The sequence below is a fragment of the Schistocerca piceifrons genome, chromosome 8 (assembly GCF_021461385.2).
Source record: "Schistocerca piceifrons isolate TAMUIC-IGC-003096 chromosome 8, iqSchPice1.1, whole genome shotgun sequence".
Taxonomy (NCBI): domain Eukaryota; kingdom Metazoa; phylum Arthropoda; class Insecta; order Orthoptera; family Acrididae; genus Schistocerca; species Schistocerca piceifrons.
In genome coordinates, this window is record NC_060145.1 from 386,820,731 (window position 1) to 386,825,408 (window position 4,678).

The window sequence follows — 4,678 nt, forward strand, 5'->3', positions numbered from 1 at the left end:
ACTTGAGGATAGAGAAATTTCTGCGTTCAGAACCGGGCATAGGGTGCTCAAACTTCCGCTGGCGCTGCGGCTTAGGTCTTCAATGTACAGTTTTCAAGTCAGCCTGTCATCCAGGGTTACCCCCAGGTAATTGGCTGCCTGCCGCCACGGTAGTTCCCGTCCGCCGAACCTGAGATGGAGGGGCCTCCTCCTTAGCGGGCCTCGTTTCCCGAGACGGCGTGTAATTAACATTGCCTGTGTTTTGTCGTGGTGTATAGTCTTTCTGCTGCGTGCAGGACTACTTGCAGTCGTCGAGTGACCAGATCCCGGTGTGCGTTTCGAGTACAGAACGCGGTATCGTCCGCATACTGTGCCGTCTTTACCAGGGGGGCGGTGGGGGTGTCAGCCGTATATAGGCTTGTAGCAGGTGGGCACGTATGCGCCTCCTTGTGGAAAGGGAGGTGTCAGTTTTAACGGAGAAAGTTCTACCGGTAAGATAACTTTGTAGAAGTTTGACTGTCCATCCGGGGAAGCCTTGAGTGTATAGTTTGTAAAGTAACCCATCATGCCATACTATATCGAAGGCTTTGGCTGCGTCAAGTAGCACTATGCCACCGTAGCTTCTGCGGTTGAAGGCCTTTGTAGTGGCCTCAACTACCCTCATGATCTGTTGTGGGGAATTTGAAATCAGGGAGTAGTTGCTCCCTGCCAATGTGCTGTTCAACTGGTATGAGTAGGAGGCGCTCGTAGATCTTGCTGAGGGTTGGCAGAAGACTAGTCGGTCTGTAGTGCTGTGAGAATAATGGGCCCTCTCCAGGATTGCTATCGCGACCTCTTCCGCGTGTTTCCAGCTCGTTGGATTACCAGAGGCGAGAGTTTCTTAATCAGTTGATTTGTGAGCCGGTCGTGGCGTGGTGCCTTTTTCGTCGGGAGAGACTTTATTATTTTTGCCACTTCTTGTGGGGCGAAAAGTGGTGATTCGTCGTTTTCGTCTTCCTCTGCTGCGAGGAAAACAGGCATCCGGCCGTGATGTCTGTTTTTCGCATTGTTTTACGTCCCTTTTACTCTTTTGACGCGAATCCTTTTGTTCCATGACAACATTAGTGTGAGGATGACATCAGATGATTAAGTGATTTCATTTGTAATTAACATCCTGTTCTCTCTTTTAATTTGTTTTAATTTTGAAATTTTAGCCGAATGTTCGTTATCTGATATTTCAGACTTGAGGATCCCCTCCCTTTCGCGTGTAATAGAATATTTTTACTATTGCAGTGTACATCAGATGATGGAAGTGTAACTGTTCCGAAACCGGTCATGGATTAAGCAACTGGCCTGCGATTATCTTCATTTTTCAAAATAACTCTTCCTTCCTTGTATCTCGAGCATCGCAACGCAAAGAGGGGCTTGGAGTAATTTCCAAACTCACTTAAATAAGCTGTTTCTCTTATCACTGATTGCACAAAAGATTTAGTTTTATGGCGTACCAGACAACAAAAGTTTAAAAAACCTGTCGCCCAGCGTGGGGCTCGAACCCACGACCCTGAGATTAAGAGTCTCATGCTCTACCGACTGAGCTAGCCGGGCCGCGCGAGGAGCGGGCACCCATGATGCAGTAGAAAGTTGCAATGTAGTAGCCCATCCTTTCTTTGCTGTTTGTGGAGATATGTCAATATTTGATGTGGGAATTTGTCTTCATAGCAGCAAGACGAAACGACTTTTACTGATGGTCGACCACGAAAGTCACGCGTCTTTGGTGGAAGCAAAGTAAAATGCATTCCACCGCTGGCCAGTAAATAAAGCACACTACCAGACTACTGCGTCTACAAAGCCTAAGCTTAAAGCATCTTTGTCCATAGTTGCTGTTATATACTACAATATGGTGATATGCTCATACAGCGAATTTTTTTTTTTTTTTTTCTGCAGCTAGCGCTTTGTGCAGGCGTCTGCAATCCTGTCCTCCTCGAAAAGAAAGAAACGCCCCGAAATCAAAGTGTTACCATTTTCAACTTTTGTAGTTCTGTCTTCCTCAGTTATTTATTTTAATTTATTGATTTATTTAACCTGGCAAGATTAGGGCCATCAGGCCCTCTCTTACATCTAACCAAGCATTCTACTTATTTTACATTCATAAGTTTTAGTAGGCATGTTAAACTACATCTAGTACAAAAAGTGAAATAAACAATTACAAAGGCACATCTGGAAAAATACATACATATAGAGTTTATATGCGTAGATCATAACTACTGTTATAATTAGACATTATTGAAGAGACAGATTTTAGATAGGAGTGATAGCAGCAGGGAGTATGAGGCAGACTGATGGTGAAAGGAGGACAAGAATAGAGACATGATGAAACATAATTAAGGAAATATAAAGAAAAAGAAGATTGCATGGCTAATAGAGATAGATGAAGAGGAAGGCATCTCAGGAGCAAGATAGGAGGCGCTAGCTTTGCTATTTGACAGCTGAGAGGATTGGCCTTGTACATTAATTTTGTGGAGAACGTTATGAGGATGATAGTAGGAAATGCTTCAACTTCTTCTTAAAAGCAGCAGGGGATTGAATTTTGCCCAAGGCAAGGGGGAGTTTGTTCCAGAGGCGGACAGCGGCAACTGAGAAGGAGTTTGCAAAAGTTTTTGTTCTGTGAGTGGGCACAGTTAGGATACCAAATAAGAGTGACCTCGTGTTTCGATTATGATGGCATGACAGGTTTTTAATCTCTGAAGCAGGGTACTGGGATGCTTGCGCGACGAGGAGTCAGTGATGTAGACATAGTGTGGTAGTAACACAATTTGTCCGGCCGCAGCCACACTAGCTCGGAGTATGAAGCACTAACATGATCATATCGGCGAATGTTGCAGGTGTAACGCACACTGGCATTCATGGTTAGTTCTAGCCGTCTTTTGTTTTCACTACTCATGCCTTGTTGAATTACATCACAATAGTGGAGGTTCGGTAGAACGAGTTCTTGCACGAGCTGGCGTTTCAAGTCCTGTGGAAATATGTTCCGAAACTTTTTGAGAGCATAGAGATAAGCAGACGTCTTCCGGCACACTGCGACTGTATTCTCCGCCCAGTTGAGATGCTCATCCAAAGTGACACCCAAGTCCTTAACTGTTCTCTGTTTATGGTATTGGAGTACCGTCGAGCAGAATAGGAGGTAGCCGTTCGCGGAAATCTGAACTTATCAATTTCTGATGTGCTATTAAGATTACTTGCGTCTTTTTTGCATTTAGTTTAAGCCCCAGGTTTTTCGTCCATGTCACTACTGAAGACAGATCATTATTCATCTGAGCGATTGCAGTGTTTACATCTTCTGGTCTGACGCTTAGGTAGAGCTGGAGGTCGTCGGCATAGAAATGATATTTACAGCAGGACAGAACCGACGAAATATCGTTGACATATAAAGAAAACGAAAGTGGTCCTAAGACTGATCCTTGTGGCACTCCCGAGGAAACATGTTTCCAGGAAGATTTTTCATTTACGCAGACAACACATTGCCGTCTGTCTTTTAAGTAGCTTTCAAACCATCTCATTGCACTATCTGAGAAATTAAACTGTTGCATTTTTCTGAGCAATATGTCAAAGTTAAGTGTCAAAAGCTTTGCTGAAGTCCAGTAGCGTCAATATTGTTGCCTTTCGGTTGTCGATGGCATATTTTAGGTCATCAGTTACTTCAATTAGAGCAGTGTTCGTGCTGTGATGTTTACAGAAACCGGATTGAAATTTGTCATATAGACTGAATTCATGCAGGTGTTCAGTGATTTGATCATGAACAATACATTCAAGTGCTTTGGAAACAGCAGGCAGTATGCTAATTGGTCGGTAATCACTAGGCAGTTGCGGGTTTTCGATCTTAGGGATGGGTCGAATTATGCTTCTTTTCCATGCAGTGGGGTATATTCCGTTCACGAGGGAAAAATTAAATATGTCAGTTAAGACTGGTATTAAGATATCGGCAACATTCTTAATCATTGTTATACCGATACTGTCATTGCCTATTGCATCAGAAGAGATTCTCATTATTGGTTTTCTTGCCGTATTTATTGTTACATGTTTTAGATGGAAGGTATCGTTGTTAGTTATCCTGTTTGGGGATTCTTCTGGGTATTCAGAGGTGCAGAGAAGAATTCATTTAATTCGTTAGCTGACACATGAAAAGTAGTTCCCGATTTTGCCTTTCCGACCCCTAAGCTACGGAGAATCTTCCATAGAGTCGTGGGCGTCAGATCGCTGCATACAAGGGAACGAGCGTGCCTGATTTTAGCATTGCGAATGCATTGTTTCACTCTGTTTCGTAGCTTTCTATATTCTTCGAAACGCTCGGGTTTCGGATCTGCCTTGAAACGCCTGTGGGCAGCATCCCAATTAGTCATCATTTGACGTAATTCAGCTGTCAGCCATGGAGCAGGAGCTTTTCTTACACGGATTGTGCGTTCAGGTGCATGTTTGTCATAGAGGGCAGTGAGTTTATCACCAAGTTCATTAATTTTGCCGTCGATTGTAGGTTCCCTGATTATCTTATGCCATGAGATTTCTGAGCAATCGGCTGTTAGATCGTCAAGGTCAATACGTTTCATGTTCCTACAAGTTATGTAACGCGATTTGATCCTTGGGGGGCTGCACAGAGTAGGCCAGGAATATTACATCATGTGCTGAGAGACCTGGAGCCGAAGTTTGACCAACATCTCTTACTTTG

General features: G+C 43.7%; 1 non-coding gene across 1 annotated transcript; it reads right to left on the bottom strand.

The window, feature by feature from the left end:
• Positions 1-1,490: 1,490 nt before the first annotated feature.
• On the bottom strand, positions 1,491-1,563 carry Trnak-cuu. The gene has a single exon. It is a non-coding gene; the product is annotated as a tRNA-Lys (tRNA).
• Positions 1,564-4,678: the final 3,115 nt, after the last annotated feature.